The 25,704-nt window shown below is 41.4% G+C and overlaps 1 protein-coding gene and 1 long non-coding RNA gene across 4 annotated transcripts in view; one reads left to right on the top strand and one right to left on the bottom strand.

Annotated features, from left to right (window-relative positions):
* Positions 1 to 25,704, bottom strand: part of STIM1 (stromal interaction molecule 1) — a 188,126-nt gene that overhangs the window by 140,920 nt on the left and 21,502 nt on the right. The gene's annotated exons all lie outside the window — the stretch shown is intronic.
* LOC115526028 lies at positions 1,623 to 23,535 on the top strand. Its single transcript, XR_003972521.1, has 4 exons — positions 1,623 to 1,650; positions 5,843 to 5,985; positions 16,597 to 16,698; positions 23,328 to 23,535. It is a non-coding gene; the product is annotated as an uncharacterized LOC115526028 (long non-coding RNA).

Raw genomic sequence — 25,704 nt, 5'->3', positions numbered from 1 at the left:
AGTAACTTGAAGCTCTGAGAGAGGCACGGCACCTTCACTGGCTGCATTTCTCTCTCTCCTCCCTCAACCTGCACCAGCTCAGCTCCCCACTCTACTCTGCCAACTTTGAAAAAACAAAATATTTGAACCTGCCTTCCCTGGTTCCTCATCATCTTCTTTCCTTCCTTCCCTTACCACTATATTTCTCAAACAAAAAGTCAATACTTGCTGCCTCTGTATCTTCACCTCCTACTCCCACCCCAAGCCACGGGCGGTCTAGCGTCTAGCTTCCGTCCCCACCCCACTACTGAAACTGCCGTCACCAGGTCACCAATGACTCAGTAGATTCATTTCAGGACTCACCCTCCTTGTTCTCTGCTTTGATAGACACTTACCCTCTTTTAGAAATCTTTCCATTCCTGGCTTCCCAGACAGAACTTTCTCCTACCTCTCTGATTCCTACTCCTCAGACTCCTTCCCTGGTGTTTCTGTCTACACATATCAGAGTTCCCCAGGGCTCTATCCTCAACCTCCATCTTTTCCCCACTTTATGTATTTTATCAGGTGATTTCATCTCTTTCTAATGGCTTCCACTCTCACTTAGAAGTCATTCTCATAGCTATGTTTCTACCTCTTGCAGGAGCTCCAAAACTCCCATCTTCTCTCCCTGGTAGCCAGTGTCACCCACAGGCATCTCAAAACCAACATTAACTCCCCACACCACTCTCCAGCCTGTATTTCCATGTGTGAATGGCATCACACTAATACCCAATCACCTAACATTTCCTTGCCCTTCACTCACAAAATTTCAATCCCCATGACCGCTGCCCTTGTTCCAGCCTCACCATCTGCAACTGCTTCTTTGCCTCTAGTTTATCCATTCTCAGCCTCCTGAGCACAGGTATCAAAGAGCTTTTTCTAGAACACCACTCTGACCATGTCACTCTGCATCTTAAACATCTATGGTAAAGCTCAACTCCAATAGGATGTAAGCTCTTTGCCATTCAGAATCCCTTCCAAGCAGCCCAACAACTCACCATTCCCTGAACACTCAATGTACTTCCTCACACTGCCTAGTACATTTCTGGTCATTCTTAAAGATCCACCTTAAACATCTCTGAACCCTTCCCTGACTCCCTCTTGCTAAGCATTTAGACTCTCCTTCCTTTCTCCCAGTACATCATCTATGTTCCTCTACTGTAGCACCTGTGACACTGTATGGAGTGTACTTGCTTATATGCTTATCTTCTCAGTAATCTGTGGATTGCTCAAGGACTAGGACTATGTCTGTCACATCTCTGTAACTCAGCCCACTTGCCTAGTCTCTCAAGATAAACAAGCAGACTGATATCAACCATGACTATCCCCCCTATCAGGAGTGCAGACTCTAGTGGCAACAGGAAGTCTTAATATTTCCCCTTTTGCAAATGCTTCCAGATGCTGCTTGGACTCTGACCCCAAAGGAGGTATTCCTGACCTGATCCCGGGGCCCTTCTGCCTGAAACAGCCTGTTCAATAGGGATAGGAGAGTTTCCTGTAGATTAAAATTCTTTACAAAATGATTTCTAAAATGGGCTCATTACAAGTAGGGCTGGCCACTGCCAGATTCACCTCAGGAATTCATGTGTGAAATATCTTCAAGACCTTTACATACTTCCAAAAGTAAGTAAGGTAAGTACTACAACAACCTATGGCTAACCTTCTTGCCTTCAGTTCCACCCCTCCTTGGGAAACTGCCTTGCACCACACTACTTGCAACAAGTGGCTTCACTAGCCAGAAATCTATGATGGCTTCTCACTGCCTAATGATGCAGAGCATGGTGATTAAGAACAAGGACCCTGGAAACATATCATCCAGGCCTGAATCCTAACCCCACTGCTTATTAACCATGTGAGTGTGAGCAAGTTATTTAAGTTCTCTGGGCCTCTGTTTTCTCACCTTTATAATAAGAAAACAATAGTACCTACCCTCTTAGGATTGGTATAGAGATTAAATACCCTAATAATAATAATTAAATAATAAAAATTTAAATAAGCTTACCATTAGAAATGCTAATAACAGTGCCTGGTTTGGGGACCTGGGTGGGTAAGCATCCAACTCTTGGTTTTGGCTCAGGTCATGATCTCACAGTTCGTGAAATCTAGCCCCACCTCGGGCTTTGCACTGACAGCACAGAGCCTGCTTGGGGTTCTCTCTCCCCCTCCCTCTCTGCCCCTTCCCTGCTCATGCACGCGTGCTCGCTCTCTCTCGCTCTCTCTCTCTCAAAATAAGTAAGTAAATTTTAAAAAATAAATGCAATATTAAAAATAAATAAATAAACAGTGCCTGGCTTGTGGTAAGAACTTGGTAAACTATATATAAACATATTCAGGTTTCAAGTCCCACTGTCATTCATAGCCCAAGACAAGAACTGTTGCCCTGACCCATTTTATATGCTACAACTCACCAATTCCCAATTCTTTTAACTTCTGACTTCATCACTTATGATTCTTTGCCTCTACCCACAATATCAATCTCCATCTCCCCAGGCCCTCCCTCTGTCCTTAGCTGCAAATTCTCTCTGGCAGTGCTACCTGCAGCTGCCCGGAAAACACTCCCTCAGCAGAGTGGCCGTGGGTGACGCCACACCTAAGAGCAATACAGGATAACACCTTCACCTGAGCACTCTTATCTATGCTCACTCCTACCGACACTCAGGTCATTTTTACAATCCAAGTGCCTCCCTGAACTTGTGCAGTATGTAAACCTTAAACAGAGCTTTAGAGACTAGTTAAGTCACACCATTTCCAGGAAGCCTGCTAAACTACAGTGATCCTCAACTACTAAAGTCTTAATCTGTAACATGTACTTCCCTACTCACATCATCTCTACTAGATGAAGTTCCACAAGGCAGTGTCTGGCTTTCCATCACTACATGTCCATTATCCTAGAACAGTGATACATTAAATGTTTAATAAATATTTACTACATGTACTTAATCTAACGCAACTTCTTCATCCTTAAATTAGAAAACTAGGGTTGAGAAAATCGAAGTACCTCAGTCAAAGCACAGTGAGGACTGGAACCCAGAACTCTCTAAGACTGAAATTACTGAATGCAATCCACCCCCAACCCTCTTCTGGGCCAGCTGCAATTCACAAAAGAGCAGATAGATAGTTCCCTGATTGAACTGAGCGTTGTTCCCTCAAAGAAGAGCATTTATCTTCCCCTCCAGAAGCAAAAGACTATGCCATCTGTAGAGGCTCGATTAGCTAAATCTCCCATTGATTCTGGGACATAACCAAGGACTGGTGGATTACCCAAGATCCAGCTCTCTGTAGCAACAACCCAGTCTGTGAAAAGAAGGGTAGCTCTAAGACCAAAGGACAGGTTGCCATTCTACTTTTCCAAGCCCTACTAACAGAAAAACAGGAAGCCACTTTGTGTACTTGATTAGAAGTGTTCCGTAGAACACTAGTGTGTTATGTAATGTCAATAGATGGGGGTTTTGAGGGGGGAGGGAGGCCAGTAGTGGGGAGGGGGTCGAGATTCTGTAACCAAAAAAAAAATGTAGGAAGGGCACCTGGCTGGCTCAGTCCATAGAGCATATGACTTTTGATCCAGGGTCATGAGTTTAAGCTTAAAAAAAATGTAGGAAACCCTGCATACCTTTCCTTATCATATTAAAGCCTCCAGCTTTTCCAAATTTGATCTCAAAGGTCTTTCAGAATACCTATTTTCTTTTCATACAGTAGTGATATTCTGAAGAACATTTACTTTATTTTTTACGTTTTTTTTTTGAAGAACACTTATTTTATTTTTTGAGAGAGAAAGAAAGCACGTGCACACATGCAGGGGAGGGGCAGAGGGAGATGGGAAGTGGGAGGGCAGGGAGCAAAGACAATCTTAAGCAGGCTCCACACCCAGCATGGAATCTGATGAGGGGCTCCATCCCACCATGGTGAGATCATGACCTGAGCTGAAATCAGGAGTCAGACGCTTAACTAACTGAGCCACCCAGGTGCCCGTGAAGAACACTTATTTGAAAATGTACATTTTATAATGAGCACTTATCTATACAAATGTATACAGGTACTGTTATTGCAAACAGGTATATTGCAAATGTATACAGGTACTGTTCCCCAAATGGACAGGACCCTAAAGTAGGAAAGAGTGCCTGTACTACTTGGAGTACTAAAATCACATTACTTTCTCCAGCACAATAAGCTTTGGGAGAAAGTTAACCTAGATTCAGATCTGTCTGCTAACTTTAAAGCCTGTGTCTTTCTATCATTATACTATTATATTCCTTGACAGTTGTTTATTCTAAAAAAAGAATCCTTACTGGGCTGCAGATGCAATGCTAGGTACAAGGGATACAAGGAAGTATGAGATTTAGTAATCTCTGCCCTCATAGAACTCATAATTTGGTAAGGCTCATTGCTATGATAGAGGGAATGGGAACATAGGAATAGCTAGAGGGAAAGGAGGTGATGGAAGCTTGAGGAGCATGCTAATATGGTCGGGGAAGTTGCCAGGAAAGGCTTCCAAGTGGGTACTTCAGCTAGTCTAGTGATAAAGAAAAGGGGCTCTAGGGGAATAGACCTAGTTTCTAAAGGAGGCCTGCTTCTGGCCTATCCAATGAAGAGGTAGGAGAGGAAAGAGGGGTCTTTATTGGATGTCCTGGGACTGAACAGAGATGCTTTAGGGAGCACAAGCCAGGTTGGGTTACCATCAGATACAAACAGCTGCTCTCCTGGAAACAATTAAATGGCAGTTTTTACTTTGACAGAATCTTAGGCTTCAATGGAATATTCTGAAATGACTTAAATAAACCCCACTTTATTGATAATAAGAGGTCCTAAGATAACCTGGCTTAACTTGTCTCCACTTGAGCTGAATACAGGAGAAACACAGGTTAGACAATGATAACCATAATGGTTGACAATTAATGAGAGCTTATTATGTGTCAGGCAATCTGTTAAATGTTTAACATGAATTATCTCATCTTAATCTTCACAACAGCCCTTTGAGGTAGATAATATGATTATCTCCATGTTATAGATAAGGTAGCAGGCTCAGAGAGGTTAAGCAACTTGACCCAAGTATTACTAGCAAGTGATGGGACCAGGCAGACTGACCCAGGGCCTACGTTCTTCGTCACTAGACTAGCTGAGGTACATACTTCTCTAGGAAGCCTCCTCTGACGAATCCTCTACCATGAAAAATTAGAGGCCCCCGAGCTCCCACTGCCTCCTATCCCTCTATCTACTTCTTGCCCCCATTCCCAATAATGTAGCAGTGAACGATCACCAAAATTATGAGTTCCATGAGGAGATTACTGAATACTACACTTTTTAATATCCCTTATACCTAGCACTACATCTGTGGCTCAATAAATATTTTTTCAAATAAACTGGCAAGGAATATAGTATAATGATAGAAAGACAAAGGCTCTAAAGCCAAACAGACTTAGACTTGATTCCAGGCACTGCCACTTTTTACCTATAACCTTGGCCAAGTCACTTCACCAGTCTGGAGTTCAGAGTGGTAAAATTGTTTACCATATAATGTTGTGAGAAAACTAAGCTAAGCACCCTCCACAGTGCCTGGCACATAAAGCTACCCAATATTACTTACCATCCTCCACCTTTCCCTTTGTCCTTCATATACTGGTAGAAAGACCTCTAGTCTGGGAATCCAGAGTAAAATTAGCTATCATCTTAATTGAGTATTTCTCCTTTCTGAGCTTCAATTTCCTCATCTACAATTCACAGACTATTGGTTCAGAACAAATGAAGTAAAACGTGCTTGAGTGGTTAAAAAGCACTGCTCAGATGGAAGGAATTTTTATCATTCCACCTAACTAGCTTTTAATATCAGCCTTTAACAGCACTACATAGAAGTGTGTTGAAGCTCATGGAAGAAGAGAGGTCTCTCAGAGACCTAAAAGCTATAAAAGGAGGGAGTATTTGCACTGTCACCAGGAGAAGGAGCCAGTCCCACTGAGGATCTGAGGAGCTGAGGTAAGACACTGCCAAATGGCTTTGCTTTAGCAGTCCCTAGCTAATTAAGGCCTTGCTCCCCTGCCCTGTCTGCCTGTGACCTCTGCAAAGGCTAGAGAACACCAAGTGCTCCACAGCAGCTCTGCTCTTGGCCAGAATGACATAAGTTATTGCCGGCCAAGGATCAGCCAAAGCTATTGCAAAGAGGTTCCTGCCCTTGGCCTTCCTTAGAACAGAGCCAAAAACAAGGAGCCATTAGGCTGTCCTGCGGTTATCAGTTTAGGATTCCTAAGAGTCAGCCTTAAACACAGCTACCAAGACCCTGGGCCTGGAACACGTCAGATGGGACAGAAATGAAGCCTAAGCAGGCAGGCCCTTTGGTTAGATCAAAGAGTCCCCTCATGGTATGGAATAAGGAATAAGGATAAGGGACTGTTCCTCCCATTCTCAACTAGAAGTATCTAGTCTTAGATGCTGCCAAGGCCATTTTCAGGCTCTTCTTCTGGCTACACAGGCCCCAGGGACTTAACCACCTCCTTTGTTCATTAAAGCAAAACTCTCATTCCACCCCTTAGGACTCCCTCCCCCAGGTCTGGCTCTAGAGTAAGACAGTCCATCCATTTTACTCTTTAAAAGTTAAAACATGTGGGCTCTTTTTGTTGTGAGGGTTTAACTGTTGAGCTGAGAAAGAATGTAGGCCAAAAACAGCACACATGAGGAAGTAAAGACGGTTTAAAAAGTATTATAAGTTGTTACAGGCACTGTCCCCACTTCAGTTCCTGGTTCCTGTTGTAATTGGTGCTCTTAGAGACCAGTTACAATCCAATAACTTTTAAACTTTATTTTTGAACAGTGTAACTCTCTCTTTCAAATGCAGTTCAAATTAAATCTAATTAGGAGTCTCCATATCTAATTAGATCTCTAACGAAATAATAGATCTAGGTAGAAAACATCAATGGCTCCTAAAATCATCAGGGAAAAGTTGATGGGAAATATTTTAACAAATAGATCAAATTGACAATATCTGAACCCACTCAGCAATCTTAACATTACAAGAAGAGAGAAAACCAGATGTAGTTGGACATCCTTCAAAAAGAAAAGAGGGGCACCTGGGTAACTCAGTCAGCTAAGCATTGGACTCTTGATTTTTGCTCAGGACATAATCTTGAAGTTTATGAGATGGAGCCCCATGTCAGGCTCTGCACTGACAGAGCAGAGCCTGCTTGGGATTCTCTCCCTCTCTCTGTCTCTGCCCCTCCCCTGCTTGTGCGCTCTCTCTCTCTCTCTCAAAATAAATAAATAAATAAATAAATAAATAAATAAATAAATAAATAAATAAATAAAACTTTTTTAAAAAGTTTTATTTATTTATTTTGAGAGACAGAGACAGTGCAAGCAGGGGAGGGGCACAGAGAGAGAGAATCCCAAGTAGGCTCCGTGCTGCCAGCACAGAGCCAGATGAGGGGCTCGAATCATGAACCATGAGATCATGACCTGACCTGAAACCAAGAGTCAGATGCTCAACCAACTGAGCCACCCAGGTGCCCAATTATAATAAACATTTTTTAAAAAGAAAGAGGGTGTCTGGGGGGGGGCTCAGTTGGTTAAGCATCCGACTCTTGATCTTGGCTCAGGTCCTGATCTCACAGATCATGGGTTCAAGCCCCACGTCAGGCTCTACACTGACAGCAAGGAGCCTACTTAGGATTCTCTGTGTTCTCTCTCTCCACCCCTCCCCCACTCATATGCACTCTTTCTCTCAAAAATAAACACTTTTAAAAAGAAAGAAAGAAAGAAAGAAAGAAAGAAAGAAAGAAAGAAAGAAAGAAAGAGAAAATAAAGCAAACCTGAATCTGATCAAGGCTCAAGATCCAACTGCCAACTTATAGTACAATACAGAGGACACAGGAACATGTTAAATGCCACTATAGAGAAAGAATCAGCAAAACCCAGAAACTGGGAAAATTTTCAGGACAAATTATTCACTTTCTTCAATAGAGAATTGCAGGGAAAAGAAATAAAATGGGGAGAGGGAGGGAAGCTATGAATTAGAAGAAACTCAAGACTTAGACCAACCAGAAAAAAGAAACGAAAGACATCCAAACTGGAAAAGATATAAAACTGTCACTATTTGCTGGTGACATAATATTACACACATAAAACATAAAGGCTCCACCAGAAAACTATTAGAACTAATAAATGAATAGGTAAAGTTGCCTATTTGTATCTATTGTATTTCTATATGTTAATAATGAACTACCAGGAAAAAAATTAAGAAAAAATCCCATTTATAATTGTATCAAAAAGAATAAAATACCGGGGCGCCCGGGTGGCACAGTCGGTTAAGCGTCCGACTTCAGCCAGGTCATGATCTCGCGGTCCGTGAGTTCGAGCCCCGCGTCAGGCTCTGGGCTGATGGCTCGGAGCCTGAAGTCTGTTTCCGATTCTGTGTCTCCCTCTCTCTCTGCCCCTCCCCTGTTCATGCTCTGTCTCTCTCTGTCCCAAAAATAAATAAACGTTGAAAAAAAAAAATTTAAAAAGAATAAAATACCTAGGAATAAATTTAAAAATAAATTTACCAAGGAGGTAAAAGACCTGTACTGTAAGCCACTGATGAAAGAAATTAAAATTGTAAGACATTGATTTAAAAAATGGAAAACTGTAAGACATTGATGAAAGAAACTAAAGAAGACACAAATAGGAGCGCCTGGGGGGCTCAGTGGGTTAAGCATCTGACTGTGGCTGAGGTCATGATCTCACAGCTCGTGAGTTCAGGCCCCACTTCTGGCTCTGTGCTGACAGCTCAAAGCCTGGAGCCCACTTCACATTCTGTCTCCCTCGCTCTCTGCCTCTCCCCCACTCACACTCTGTCTCTCGGTCTCAAAAACAAACACTAAAAACAATTTAAAAAAAAAAAAAAAAGAAGACACGAATAAATGGGAAAATATACCATATTATTCCATACAAATGGAAAGATATACAATTAAAGTGTGCATACTACCCAAATCAATCTACAGATTCAGTGCAACCCCTATCAAAATACCCAAGGCATGTTTCACAGAACTAGAACAAATACTCTTAAAATTTGTATGGAACCGGGGCACCTAGGTGACTCAGTTGGTTAATTGTCTGACTCTGCTCAGGTCATGATCTCACAGTTCGTGAGTTCGAGCCCCACGTCGGGCTCTGTGCTGACAGCTCAGGGCCTGAAGCCTGCTTCAGATTCTCTGTCTCCCTCTCTCTCTGCCTCTCACCCACTCACACTCTGTCTCTCTCTCTCAAAAATAAATTAACATTAAAACAAATGTTTTTAATTTGTATGGAACCACAAAAGATTCCAAATAGCCAAAGCAATCTTGAGAAAGAAGAACAAAGCTGAAGGTATCATATTCCCTGATATCAAACTATACTACAAAGCTATAGTAATCAAAACAGTATTGTAATGGCACAAAAATAGGCACATAGATCAATGGAATAGACAGTCCAGAATTAAACCTACATTTATACAGTCAATTGATCTTCAACAAAGGAGGCAAGGACATACAACAGAAAAAAGACAGTCTCTTTAATACGTGGTGTTGGGAATATTGGACAACTACATGGAAAAGAATGAAACTGGAACACTTTCCCACACCATATACAAAAATAAGCTCAAAAGGTTTAAAGACTTAAATATAAGACCAGAACCCATAAAACTAGAAGAATACAGAGGCATAAGCTCTTGGGCATTTGTCTGAGCAATTTTCAGGAGGGTTCTGTCTCCTCAGGAAAGGGCAACAAAAAGAAAAATTTAAAAATGGAACTACATCAAACTAAAAAAGGATTAAAAAAAAGATTTAGATCAACCAATGTATAGATCTTCATTGGACACTGATGTGAACAAATCAACTTAAACACTTACTAGTTGATGATATTAAAGAATTATGTTATATTTTTAAGTGTGATCATTATATTTTGGTAATGTTTTCAAATGTATTATTATTTCTTTATGAAATACATAATAATGTTCACGAATGAAATAATATGCCTAGAATTTGCTTCAAAATAATCCAAAAGGGGATGCCTGGTTGGCTCAGCCGGTTGAGCGTCCAACTTTGGCTCAGTTCATGATCTTGCGGTTTGTGAGTCAAGCCCCACGTCCGGCTCTGTGCTGACAGGTCAGAGCCTGGAGCCTGCTTCAGATTCTGTGTCTCCCTCTCTCTCTCTGCCCCTCCACTGCTCACACTCTGTCTGTCTCTCTCTCAAAAATAAACATTTAAAATATATATTTTTTAAACATTTTTTTAAATAATCCAAAAGGATGGGAGGATAAAGATGAAACAGGATTAATAAGATTGGCCTTGAGTACATAATTGTAAATGGGGAGTAATGGGCACATGGGGGTTCATTACACTGCCCTCTCTAGTTTTGTATATGGTTAAAAGTTAATACTAAAAAAGATCTTTTTAAGTTAAAAAATAAGCTCAATATGGAGGGGCTATGGTTGAGACATGTGAGAAAAGCCTAGAGTTCTTCCCAATGACTCACTTCTTCCACAGTGATCCCTGAGGCGGTTTGGGAAGCCTTAGAATACCTAGAAAACAGTTTGAAACTAAGGCTGCATTATACGGAATACAGATACCTGAGTAAAAGAACTGGCTTCAAGTCTTGGCTCTGAGCCTTAATAGCAGCGTAACACCTTTAAAGAGTTACCTCTGAGCTTCTTCTTACCCTTGTGCAAATAGGGCTACTTCCCAGGATAGCAACAAGGATCAAATAAAATAAGAAATTTAAATTCTTTGTATTCTAAAAGTATATATGATCATCATTAGGACCACTTAGGAGATAACTTGCCTTTTATTCCTGACACTGAAGTTACTCAACCCCCATCCCACCCCAACCTTCATGCCAATCCTTTCCAATCTTCAGAAAACACATATAAAATTCTGTGAAGACATGAGAGGCAGCAGGAATTAAGGTTCAACTCTGTGGGCAACCACTGTGTGCCTGGCCAGCTATAGTGTGTGTGTGTGTGTGTGTGTGTGTGTGTGTGTGTGTGTGTAGGGGAGAGGATGTAGGGGGAGGGCAGTAATAAGAAAGTTCCCTAGAGATTACTGAAAATTTACCCTCAGTTTAGGCTCCAGGTCTCTAAATACCGTGTTCGCAAATGACAAAAAATAAAGTACAAGATACTTGTGAAGAAGGCCAACCACTGGAGAAAAAAAGTATTATGTTAATGACAGTTTAACTGCCTATTTCTGACTCAGAAATAATGAAATCCATCCTTTTTATCAACACCTAGATTCTATTTTCCTTCCACAATCCCTCATGTTTTGAATGATTTTGCCTATAAACAAAGTGCACCTATTGAGAAATAATTCAATGTTTTCAGCTGTGTTTATTATCACCACTTTTTCTTTTCAAAATGTTAATCCAGATTTCAACCAACCATATACAATAATCGAGGCTTCATAACAATATTTTGAGATCACACACCTCACCGTCCTGGCTTTGATACTAATGAGCAAGAAAGTGAAAGTAAACATGTAGACATTCAAGCACTGGGCCGTGGGACCAGTTGCTTATTTTGGCTGTATACTTGTGTTCAAGGTCATTCACTCACTGGACAGGTTTATGTCCTATGATGCCATCAACTGCCAGCCAAAGCACCCACCAGCAAGAGAAAACTAGTGTTAATTAAAACCAAAAGCAAAGACACTTTTATCGTAAGTAAATGTACAATTTCCATTAGGCTTACTACTGAAAGCCAACTTCAATTCATTTATTCATTCAAAATTTACTAAGTGTCCCTGTCCAATACCCTATGGTAGACACTAAGGACAAAATGAATAAGACATAGTCCATGGCCTCAAGGGATTACACAAATACACTCATGGACCCCAAAGTTGCCAGTGACCACAGGCCACCAAAACTGTGCTGGAAGAGGTGACATTTTTATTCCCTTATGAACACAAACAACTTGTGAAAAGGCAACCTGCTTCAAGATGTACTCCCCAAAAGCACAGGCCCTATCTGTAGGTGCAAGCTGTTCCACTACTGGAAAACTCAAGAAAATGGTTTCTAAGATCAAGATCTTTGTCTACAACTCAACAGACATTTACTCAATTTCTGTTTTATCTTTGGGCACTGTGCTACATAACGGATGAGCAAACTGTGGTTCTCGGGCCAAATCTGGCCCAACACATGTCTGCAAACAGTTTACTGGAACACGGTCATGCATGTTCATTTACATGCTGTCTATGGCTGCTTTCCTGCACAACTTGCCGCTTCGACAAAAAAAACATACAGCCCATCAAGCCTAAAATATTTACTAGCTGGTCCCTTAAAGAAAAGGTTTGCCGATCACTATGCCAGACTCTGAATATGCAGAAATATATCTGTATCTTGATCTAGGTGATAGTTACAAGGGTATACACATATGTAAAAATTCCTCAAGCATTTAATTCATTTAATCATATTTATGCCATAACTCAATATTTTTTTAATGAAACAAAGAGTACTCAGTCCCCGCCCTGTAGCAACTCACAATGTGGTAGAAAGCCATGAAAGTAAACAATTGCAGTACAACAGGGATAAGAAGCACAATGAAGAGTTACACTAATTACAGTAATGGCCCCAAAGAGAAAATAGCCTAACTAGGTATGTAAGGCCAAGTCTTCATAGAAGATAATTGAGGTATATCTTGAAGGATGAGTATATATATGCCAGGAGGGCAGCACTAGGGGAAGAAGGATGGAGGTGAAAAGGAGAGGTCATTCCAAGCAGAGAGAACAGCATATACAAAGGCTCAGAAATGCAAAAACAACAACAACAAAGCCCCAAAACAATAAAACACAACATGGCTTTGGGAAATGGCAAGTAGCTCACGGAAACACTTAGGTAAGGTGCTAGTGGATCAATGTCAAAAGATGAGACTGGAGCCAGACAAAGGGGTCAGACCATGGAAGGCCTCATGAGGAAGGTCACCATAGATGAGTAGCCATGTAATTTATGGTCTAAACAGGGTTACTGAGGGTAAAAGAGAGACAGAAAAAATAATTGTAAACAAGGACCATCCCAAGAAAATATGATATTTGCCATATTAAAGAACTTGGACTTTAACCTACCAGATAGGACAAGTTAATACAAGATTTTAAAGACAGGAATACCAAGATACATGCTTTAAGAAGAGTGTACTTCATCTATTTATTTCATTTAACCTATACGTACTTACCATGTGCCAGGCACTACTCCTAAGCACTTTACAAATATTGCTTAGTAATCCTTACAACTACATTGTGAGAGAGATACTATTATTATCCTCATTATTCAGATAAAAGGCACAGGCAAATTAAGTAACTTGCCCAAAGTGGCACTGATATGATAAGTGGCAGGGCAGTCGGTCCCAGAGTTTGTGCTATTCCTATTCCATCCCAGGGCCCACTTTGACATTTCCTCAGAGACTCCCAAGCCCTCAAATGGTGTTAGGTCCCTCCGTACTGGGAGCCATACCACTCTGCACTTCTTCACAGCACTCATCATATTTCTAATCATTTGTTTAAAAATCTATCTCCTCAGACTTCAGGCTGTATTACAAAGCTATAATCATCAAGGCAGTATGGTACTGGCACAAAAACAGACACTCAGATCAATGGAACAGAATAGAGAACCCAGAAAGGGACCCACAAATGTATGGCCAACTAATCTTTGACAAAGCAGGAAAGAATATCCAGTGGAATAAAGACAGTCTCTTCGGCAAGTGGTGCTGGGAAAACTGGACAGCGACATGGAGAAGAATGAGCCTGGACCACTTATTTACACCATACACAAAAATAAAGTCAAAATGGATGAAAGCCCTAAACGTAAGACAGGAAGCCATCAAAATCCTCGAGGAGAAAGCAGGTAAAACCTCTTTGACCTTAGCCACAGTAACTTCTTACTCAACATGTCTCCAGAGATAAGGGAAACAAAAGCAAAAATGAACTATTGCAATCTCATCAAAATAAAAAGCTTCTGCACAGTGAAGGAAACAATCAGCAAAACTAAAAAGCAACCAACAGAATGGGAGAAGATATTTGCAGATGACATATCAGATAAAGGGTTAGTATCCAAAATCTATAAAGAACTTATCAAACTCAGGACCCAAAAAACAAATAATCCAGCAAAGAAATGGGCAAAAGACATGAATAGAGACTTCTCATATAATACATCCAGATAGCCAACCGACACATAAAATAATGCTCAACATCACTCCTCATTAGAGAAATACAAATCAAAACTACAATGAGATACCACCTCACACCTGTCAGAATGGCTAACATTAACAACTCAGACAACAACAGATGCTGGCGAGGATGCAGACACAGAGGATCTTTTGCACTGCTGGTGGGAATGCAAACTGCTGCAGCCACCCTGGAAAACAGTATGGAGGTTCCTCACAAAATTAAAAATAGAACTACCCTACGACCCAGCAATTGCACTACTAGGTATTTATCCAAGGGATACAGGTATGCTGTGTCAAAGGGGCACATGCACACCAACGTTTATAGCAGCGCTATGGACAATAGCCAAAGTATGGAAAGAGCCCAAATGTCCATCGATGGATGAATAGATAAAGAAGATGTGGTATATATATACAATGGAGTGTTACTCGGCAATCAAAAAGAATGAAATCTTGCCATTCGAAACTACGTGGATGGAACTAGAGGGTGTTATGCTAAGCGAAATTAGCCAGTCAGAGAAAGACAAATATATAACTTCACTCATATGAGGACTTTAAGATACAAAACAGTTGAACATACGGGAAGGATAGCAAAAACAGTATAAAAACAGGGAGGGGGACAAAACATAAGAGACTCTTAACTATGGAGAATAAACAGAGGGTTGCTGGAGGGGTTGTGGGAGGGGGATGGGCTAAATGGGTAAGGGGCATTAAGGAAGCTACTCCTGAAATCATTGTTGCATTGTATCTAACTTGGATATAAATTTAAAAAATAAACAACAATAAAAAACCTATCTCCTTCACTGTACTGTAAACTCTGTAAGGTCAGGGTTGAGATTATCTTGTTTACCACTGTCTTCCCACAGCCTGATACATTTATTAGCCCCCAATTTAGAAACAGTATTAATAATAGCTAACATTTATGGAGCACTTACTCCGTCTTAGGCACTGTTCTAAGAGCTTTAAACATATTAATTGATTTAAGAGAAGTTGAGAGAGCTGTTCAAAGGTCACAAAGCTAGCAAAAAATGGAGCCAGGATTCTGGATCTAGCTCAATGTGCTTTACTTTATGCCATGCAACTTTTTTTTAATTGAATAAATAAAAATATTACTTAATAAAATTAGTATCTGTGGTATGTACACAGTACCTGGCACTCAGCATGCATTCCAAAAATAAATAACTCTTTCAGGTGCTAAGGAAGAAACAACCTGTTACCATATCCCCCCCACTCCCAAAGAGGCAGCCTGGCCCATAGAAATATAAGCATATATCCAGATCACTGGGGAGGCAGCATAGTGCAATGTTTAAAAACTTAAGTCTTAGAATTAGAACATGAAATTTCTAATTAGGTTGAGTCCCACTTACACCAATTACTAGATATGTGACCTTAGATTCCTCATTTATAAAATGAGAATAACAATATCTATCTATCTCACTGGCTACTGTGAGGATTAAATAAGGTAAATACATAATTGTACATAGCACAAAAGTACTCAAAGTACATTTTTATCATAACAATTAACATTATGATTTTTATTAACTGTCTGATTAGTCAGTGGTGGACTTAGCTGTAGCTCAGAGTTCCTGTGACCTCCTGCTAGGTTCCTTAGGACCCCACCCCAGCCCAAGTTTTATACCAAAGTTGACTATTTTACAAGTTTTAGAGCTCAAGAGGGTACTGTACATGAACAGAGTGTTTCATGGAGCTTTAGATGTCTGGCCCAATGCCTAAAAAGGTGAATATCTTAAGGGTGGGGTCCTGATCCCATTGCTTAAGCCAGGCCATCCAGAAGCAAATCAGGAAACCACTATCTCTAACTGACGTAGCTGACAATGAAAGACACCACACTAGGAAATATATTTAAATACAATATCCTCTAGGGGCACCTGGGTGGCTCAGTAAGTTGACCAGCTCAGGCTATGATCTTGTCGATCTTGTCGCAGTTCGTGAGTTCGGGCCCCACATTGGGCTCCGTGCTGCCAGTACAGAGCCGGGTTGGGATTGTTTCTCTCATTCTCTCTCTGCCCCTCATCTACTTGCACTCCCTCTCTCTCAAAATAAATAAATTTAAAAAAAGGGGGGGGGGGAATACAATATCTTCTTCAGCTTATGAGACTTCAGCCAAAGCCTTACTGTCAGGCTGGAAATGCTCATTTAGTCCAAGAGCCTGGCCAACAGAAGCCAAGAGCTTCTGTCACTGCTGGATCTAACAGTGGTGACAGAGAAAAGTTTTAGAATTTTGAGGTGCCATAAAATACTCTCTGTGACAACCTTAATTCAAAGCCTCCTAGATGCCCAGCCTTATATTAGGTCTGATCACAGAAATCACAGAATTGGGAGAATAAGGTGAATCTCCAGAGATCAACACCTGGATTGGTCCCGGCTTTCAGACTGTAATCTACCTACCTATCATTGGCCTCACTTTACAGATAACATAGCTGAGGTTCGGACTGAGTAAGTGACCCAAGTCTAAGTGGTGGCAAGAAAAACATGAGCACCTAGTCTCAAGGAATAACAATCTTGACAACAAGGTAAGACTCATAAAACTGTCAAAATGCATGTCCAGGTAGTAAGGAAGATTACCATGAGGAGCTGCAGGTATGGAAAAGAAGAACAAGAGCTGAGGTACAGAAGGCCTCCTGGTAGCAGTTCCTGGTCACCATACCCCTCACAAAGTAAAAGGTCCTTCCTCAATTTATGGCTCCTTTTTATGTAGATCCTATAATATCGACTTACCTATCACCCCCATTAGATGGTAGTTCCTCAAGGTTATGCCCAGTTTCCTATCCTTATCTGTGTTATCAGCTCCCTACTTAGGCATACAGATGCACCTCCTGCCGACTTCAAAAAGACTCAGACTAGCCCTGCTCACCCACACAATACTCAAAACAAGGCAACGTGTGGTCTATTAGGTATCTTCCATGCCAAGATGGAGCGCCTCAAGAAAGAGTCTAGACAATGCTAATAGAAAGTCACTCTGGGGGCACCTGGGTGGCTCAGTTGGTTAAGGTGTCTGACTCTTTAAATTTTTTTTAATGTTTTTATTTATTTTTGAGACAGAGAGAGGCAGAGCATGAGCAGGGGAGGGGCAGAGAGAGAGGGAGACACAGAATCCAAAGCAGGCTCCAGGCTCTGCGCTGTCAGCACAGAGCCCGACACGGGGCTTGAACTCACGGACTGTGAGATCATGACCTGAGCCGAAACCAGATGCTTAACCGACTGAGCCACCCAGGCGCCCCGAGGTGTCTGACTCTTGATTTCAGCTCAGGTCACGATCTCACGGTTTATGGGATTCAGCCCCTCATATAGCTCTGTGCTCACAGCATAGAGCCTGCTTGGAATTCTCTCTCTCCCTCTTTCTCTGCCTCTCTCTCTCTCTCTCCACCACCCCCCCAAAATAATAGACATTAAAAAAATAATAATAAAGTGACTTTTGCCAAGTAATTAACCTCCTATTTGTACTATAAGATATCGACAACAATCATCTCAGAAGGATGTATGAAAAATTAAATGTCTATGAGAGCACTTATACAGTATCTGGCACATAGTAGTCTCCCTTCTCACAAGACTTCTGAGTTCCTATAAAAACTATTTTGATTTTGGTTTTGTTTGTCCTTGGACCAACATTTATTAAATCATAAGTATTTATTTATATGCAGGGTGCTGTGTTAAGCCCTAGGAGTAAGACGATGGTATTGTCTTAGGTATCTCTGATAAAACCTCACCATCTAGCATGGTGCTCACCATAGCTGCCTGGCACACAATAAGCACTCACTAAATAGGGAACTCTCGAGAAGACTACCAGACATGGACCACCATGGGTCACTTGCCAGTAAGCAAGTCTGAGCTATCTGTTCTGTTAGCCCTAGAGACAGGCAGGCACAGAAGACATCAAGTCCTTGGCCAGCATCAGGTATATACATTTAGAGAGACCCTCCTGTAGTAGGGCCTGGCCATCTCAATAACCATAAAAATACAAGAAGGATCCAGATGAGTTCCTCAAAACTGCTTTAGAGACCATATGGCAATGTTCCAAACTATACCGCATCTCCATTTAGGACCTGGGTTGTAATATTAAACTGAACACCCACCTTCACATGTCCTACACTCCCCATTGAGAGGAAATGAAAATGCTTCTTCCTTTTAACATTGAGCGTTTGGAAAAGCTGACCTCCCAGGAAATGGCTGGGTCCATATCCTGGCAAATAGGATCTGGCAAAAGCTTGAACCCTACAAAAGCATCTCAATCATTCCACCTTGCTGGGCTCCAGGGCTGAAAATAGCCCCAAATGAAAAACAAGCTGTGCAGACTACTTATCCAGTTTCATAGCAAAGGCAGGCTTTAAGCTGGCTGAAGAGGACAAACCCCTCACTCCTTAACTCGAGCAGGGCTACAAGCCTCACCTGTTTCCGGCCCCATAGCAACTGGCATTGCTCTGGCACCTCTCAGGCTTCATCTTTCCAAAACAGCAGTAGAACAAGTGCAAGACAGGGAAGGGCCTTCCACAGTCAGCCTAGCACTGCTTCAAAGGGTGGCAGGGAAAGCGCTATTCCTGGACATAGACCCTTTATTCCTCTTCAAACCTGAGGGCAAAATGAGAGGCCCACATCTGACAAAGAAGCATTCTGTACCTCTACTTCCCCTTCTGGCAATGACCTAAAGAGGTTCCTCTATCAAGGCCCTATCTCAATGCCTGCTCAAGGGTAGCCTTACCTAATCCCAAATCAGAGTCCGTCGGTCTGCAGTCTTACACACCGAGTCCATTCCTATCTATTGCACACCCTGATCCATACCATTAGAGTCAACTGTTTCCAGCTCTGTGTACCCCAAAACATTAAGCACTTCTAAAGGCAGGGCCCAAGTCTCATAATGCCTATGTCTCCAGCTTTGTCCGGTACCAGGGCAGCTTTAGAGCAGGTCCTCAAAGGTCTGTTTGTTGCAGAGTGAAAGTGAGCAGGTACAGAAACAACACAGAAAAAATGTATCCTGCCTTACTCTCCCTGTTGTCCCACACCAAGTACATGCTGCCCTCTGGACTTGGGCCTAAGCTGGATTTCCCAGGCTTCCTCTTATCACCAAGTTTACAGCCATCTCTCCCTCCTCTGACTGTGCACATCCTATCGGAACCACTCCGTGGACCTTTGGCAGCCTAGATGTCTGTTTCACCTCCCGGGTGTATTTGGGAACTTCTTCAGGACAAGGTCAATGGACCAGCCACCTGAGAGTCCACCAATAAGTGTTTACAGAGTTAAAAAAAAAAAAAAAATCAACTTCCCTTGAGCTTTTGATAGATCATCTTTAAAAAAGATGAGAAAAAAAATATGTCACTGGCATCTCTTACCTGGTTTTACCTGGTTTGCTCCCACAGGCTTAGATTATCTCTCTCCCTATCCTCTACTGGTTCCCAGGGAATTATCCATGAAGCATTCAGGGCAAATGGTTCAGCACCTATATTTGGATCTACAACTGTGTGATACTCAAGATGTCATCAGAACAGAGATGACAGCTCATTCTTCACATCCCACATCTTTCAGACTATAGGGAGTGATTCATCCATACTTACCCCAGCTAAAGACACGAAAAGTCCCTTGAACCAAAGCAGGACAATGTTGTATCCTCTACCTAGCCACTGGTGGGTCCATGCCTAAAATCATGTTCAGGCTCACATTTAAAACTGGGAATGGGCTCCTAAATCCTCACCTTTGGGCTGAAGTCCTGGGGAAAGACTTCCAATCAGAAAGAAAATAAATGATAACTTTCTACAACCATGTTAAAAACAACAGCTTTTAGCAAATCTAAGTTTTGTTTTTATTGAGATATAATTTGCATACCATACAATTCACCCTTTTAAAGTGTACAATTCAGTGGCTTTTAGCATATCCACAAAGTTATACAGCCATCACCACAATCTAATTTCAGAACATTTTCATCACCCTAAAAATAAACCCCATACCCATTAGCAGTCACTCCACATAACCCCTTCCCCCAACCCCTGGCAACTACGAATCTACTTTCTGTCTCTACAGATTTGCGTATTCTGGACATTTTCATAAATGGAATCACATAATATGTTGCCTTTCACTTAGCATAAATTTTCAAGGTTTATCCATGTTGTAGCATGTATCAGTACTTTGTTCCATTTTATGGCTGAATAATATTCCACCATATGGATATATCACATTTTGTTTATTCATCACTCAGTGGACATTTGAGTTGTCTCCACTTTTTGGCTACCATAAATAATGCTACTATGAACATTCATGTACAATACCTAGGGACTTCCAGGTGTTGAAAACATCTGGCTGGCTCCCATACTGCTCATTCATTCTCTTGACTTAGAAAACGTAGAGCCAAGCATCATGCTACTCACCATTTAAGAAAGCATTTTTTGGGTGCCTGGGTAGTTCAGTCAGTTAAGTGTCTGTCTCTTGATTTCAGTTCAGGTCATGATCTTACAGTTTCGTGGGTTCGAGCCCCGTATCGGGCTCTGTGCACTGATGGCCAAGACTGCTTGGGATTCTCCCTCTCTCCCTCTCTCTGCCCCTCCCCCACTCATGTGCTCTCGTGCACTCTCTCTCTCTCAAAATAAAGAAATAAACTTTAACAAATTTTTTTTAAAAAACATTAAAAAGAGAAGTTTTCTTTGACCATCCTACCTAAGATAGCACCCCCATCACTCTGTAACACGTTGTCCTGTTTTATTTTGTTTTCTAGAACTTACTATTACATGAAACTATATTACTTGTCTACTTATTTATTGCCTATCCTCCTACTTGAATATAAGACAACAGAAACTATTATTCTTATTGTCCACTGCATATCAAGTACCTAACAGAGTACCTGGCACAGAGTAAGGTCTTAATACTATATGAATGAATAAATGGTACAGCTCCCAACTCATCCCCTCTATACCATTTCTGCCAAGCAAACCTCCACTCTACACTCAAAACTCCAGTCTATGCTTGTTTCATTCAGCATTTATTAACATCCACTATACGCCAAGCCATTTAGATGATAAGGACAGAAATAAATCAAAATATAATCCCTGACTCTAGAAATACAACCTAGTGGTTTGAAGCAAACAATAAAAAAAGTATACCATTATAGAGATATTCATAGTCAAGAGCACCTAACTAGTGGAATAAGGAGGAGAAAGGGGTTAATATAGCTTCTCAGAGGAGGTACCAGTTGATCTGAGCCTGGAAGAACAATTATAATTTCAGCCACCAGAATAAGGGAAGGATATTCCAGACAAAAGAAAAAGTATGATCACAGGCTGAGAGACATAAAAGATCTAGGTATATATAAAGATGAGCGAGTGATTTTTATATATACATTTTTTTTATTATTTTTTAATTTACATCCAGGTTAGTTAAGGGGCATGTGCTCCTTCGAAACATAGTTAGCGTATAGTGCAACAATGATTTCAGGAGTAGATTTCTTAATACCCCTTACCCATTTAGCCCATCCCCCTCCCACAACCCCTCCAGCAACCCTCTGTTTATTCTCCATAGTTAAGAGTCTCTTATGTTTTGTCCCCCTCCCTGTTTTTATACTGTTTTTGCTATCCTTCCCGTATGTTCAACTGTTTTGTATCTTAAAGTCCTCATATGGGTGAAGTCATATATTTGTCTTTCTCTGACTGGCTAATTTCGCTTAGCATAACACCCTCTAGTTCCATCCATGTAGTTGCAAATGGCAAGATTTCATTCTTTTTGATTGCTGAGTAATACTCCATTGTATATATATACCACATCTTCTTTATCTATTCATCCATCGATGGACATTTGGGCTCTTTCCATACTTTGGCTATTGTCCATAGCGCTGCTATAAACGTTGGTGTGCATGTGCCCCTGAAACACAGCATACCTGTATCCCTTAGATAAACACCTAGTAATGCAATTGCTGGGTCATAGGGTAGTTCTATTTTTAATCTTTTGAGGAACCTCCATACTGTTTTCCAGAGTGGCTGCAGCAGTTTGCATTCCCACCAGCAGTGCAAAAGATCCTCTGTGTCTGCATCCTCGCCAGCATCTGTTGTTGTCTGAGTTGTTAATGTTAGCCATTCTGACAGGTGTGAGGTGGTATCTCATTGTAGTTTTGATTTGTATTTCCCTAATGAGGAGTGATGTTGAGCATTTTCTCATGTGTCAGTTGGCCATCTGGATGTAAAGCCAAGTGAGTGATTTTTGAGTCAAGGAAGGTTTGCCCCAAAAGAATGTTTCTTGGGGTGTCTGGGTAGCACAGTCAGTTAGGCATCCAACCTCGGCTCAGGTCATGATCTCACAGTTTGTGAGTTCAAGCCCCATGTCAGGCTCTATGCTGACAGCTCAGAGCCTGGAGCCTACTTCAAATTCTGTGTCTCCCTCTCTCTTCCCCTCCCTGCTCACTCACCCGTGTGCTCTCTCTCTCTCACAAAAATAAATAAACATAAAACAACAACAACAATAAAACAATAAAAAACAACAACAAAAAAGAACATTTCTTAATTTTTTAATTATTTTATTTTTGAGAGAGAGAGAGAGACACAGAGCACGAGCAAGGGAGGGGCAGAAAGAGAGGGAGACACAGAATCTGAAGCAGGCTCCAGGCTCTGAGCTGTCAGCACAGAGCCTGATGCAGGGTTCAACCCCATGGACCGTGAGATCATGACCCAAGCTGAAGTTGGACATTTAACTGACTGAGCCACACAGGCGCCACACAAAATAATGCTTTTTAAAAAAATGGATGTCCAGTGTTCAGAATATAACAAGAACTCTTATAATTTGTATTAGTTAGGGTTCTCCAGAGAAACATAACTAATAGGTACAGAGAGAGAGCAAGAGTGAGAGATACACACACACACACACACACACACACACACACACACACACACATAGATAGATACCAGAGGAAATTTATTACAGGAATTGGTTCACATGGTTATGGAGGCCAAAAAGTCCCACCATCTGCCATCTGCAGAGAATCAGGAAAGCTGCTGGTGTGATTCAGACCAAGTCCAGAGGCCTGGGCGGAGTGGCAGGGTGATGGTATAAGTCCTAGCCCAAGTCTAAGTGCCTGAGAATGAGCAGGTCCGATGTACAAAAGTAGGAGACAATGGATATCTCAGCTCCAGCAATGAGAACAAGTTCATCCTCCTCCCCTTTTTGTTCTATTCAGGCCCTCAGAAGATTGGATGATGCCCACTGATACTGGTGAGAATGGTCTCCTTTACTCAGTCTACTGATCCACAATCTCTTCTGAAGACATCCTCACAGACACACCCAGAAATAATGTTGCATCAGCTATCTCGGCATCCCTTAGTCCAGCCCACATAAAATTAACCATTACACAATTCGACCAAAGACAAAACCCAATTAAAAAATGGACAAGGAATTTGAATAGGCATTTCTCCAAAGATGATATACAAATAGCCAAGAAGCAGAGGAAAAGACAACATCATTAGTCATCAGACAAATGCAAATCAAAACCACAGTAAGATACCACTTGACACCCACCTGGATGGCTATAATAATAAAAAAAAAAAAAAAAAGCTAGAAAATAACAAATGTGAAAATGTGGAGAAATTGGACCCCTTGCACATTGCTGGAGGGAGTGTAAAGCAGTACAGCTACTTTGGAAAACAGTTTGGCAGTTCCTCAAAAACTTAAACATGAAATTACCATATGACCCAGCAATTCTACTCCTAGAATATACCCCAATGAATTGAAAACAGGTACTTAAACAACTACATGTATACACATGTTCACAGCAGCACTACTGACAACAGCCAAAAGACGGAAACAGCCAGTCAGGGTGCCTGGGTGGCTCAGTGGGTTAAGTGTCTCCCTTCAGCTCAGGTCACAATCTGGCTGTTTGTGAGTTTGAGCCCCGCATCGGGCTCTGTGTTAACAGCTCAAAGCCTGGAGCCTGCTTCAGATTCTGTGTCTCCCTCTTTCTCTGCCTCATCCCCACTCATGCTCTCTTTCTCAAAAATAAATAGACACCAAAAAAAAAAAAAAAAAAAAAAAAAAAAAGACGGTAACAGGTATCCACCGAGAGATGAGTAAACAAACTGTGGTACATACATACAATGGAATCTTAGCTACCCATAAAAAGGAATGGAGTACTGCTTCATTATACATGCTACATGCTATAACACAAATGAACCTCCAGAATATTATGCTAAGCGAAAAAAAGCCAGACACAAAAGGTAACATTTATCATGATTCCATTCATATGAAATATCCAGACCAGGTAAATCCGTACAGAAACAATGCAGATTGGCAGCCACCAGGTGAAGTAGAGCAACTGCTTCACAAGTATGGGATCCCTTCGGGGCATGAAAATGGTTTGGAACTAGACAGAGATGGTGGTTACACACCATTGTAAATGGGCTAAATGCCACTGAGTTGTAGATGTGTATGGTTAATTTTATGTTATGTGAATTTCACCTCAATTAAAAAGAAAAAACAAAGATGAATGGCCCATATGGTACATTATGTGGTACTATTAAGGGCCATTATGTGGCCCTTAAATACATTCTCACAATAGCCATAAAGCTCATAAAGATTAATGGTTTCTCCAGGGCCATGAGGCTAATAAACAATAGCAAAGCCAGATTTTAAACTCTAATCTGCCTGCTCCCAAAGCTCATGCCATTGCCACAACACGAAATTGTCCAGCATCATACATCCTTCCCTATTTCTTGAATGTCTATGAGAGAATGTTCTGACCACTCAAAATAAACCAGTTCTTCTCAGTTTAACATTAATCCTGGCAGCCACAGGGTCAAAACCTCTCTCAGACAGTAGCAACCTCTGAGACACCACTGAGAAGTACCTGAGACTGCTATCTGGCCTACTCCATCATTCTCCAGGTCACCAAGCAAGCCTCCTGAAAACCCAAATGTAGATGTTCTGCCTTAGATGGCCCTTGAAGGTAGGGTTCCAGGAAATGCGAGGGAAAAATACTAATGTGGAAGGCATGGCAAATAAAACACTAAGCCAGAAATCAGTAGACCTGAGACATAGTCTCAGTTCTGCCCCTAATTAGTTATATGACCTTGAGAAGTTACCTGCCTTCTTTGCATTTGTTTTTTCTGCTATAGTACAGAAATAATAATCCCCTACTATCACATCTCACAGATTTGCTATGGGTGTGATGAGCAAAAAGATGCATCTTCAACAGAAGGGTGCTTTGTAAAGTGCAAAGCACAAACCAACTGCGGAGTCATGATGATATGATTACCACTAGCTGGTTAGAGAGAAGATTAATGTCCATGAAACAATTATAAGGTGAAACAGCAGATAATTAGGTGCCTAATTATAGGATACAGATATGGAAGATTATAGTCTCGAAAGGGGAAGTCTCTGGGATTCTTCAGAGAAACTGTATAGAAAAGAATGGACAGGACTGAAGGATGATGGCAGAATAAGTGTGTAGCCAGGGCAAAGGGGGTGAAGCAGCAGGACAGCAGCGGTGCTGGATCAGATGCTGTGTGCTGGGAGGGCAGGGAGGACACAGTGGGTAGTTAGGTAAGGCCAGACTGTGGAGA

The sequence above is a fragment of the Lynx canadensis genome, chromosome D1 (assembly GCF_007474595.2).
Source record: "Lynx canadensis isolate LIC74 chromosome D1, mLynCan4.pri.v2, whole genome shotgun sequence".
Taxonomy (NCBI): domain Eukaryota; kingdom Metazoa; phylum Chordata; class Mammalia; order Carnivora; family Felidae; genus Lynx; species Lynx canadensis.
Note: the sequence above shows the minus strand (reverse complement) of the source record. Positions and strands in the feature narration are given on the sequence as shown.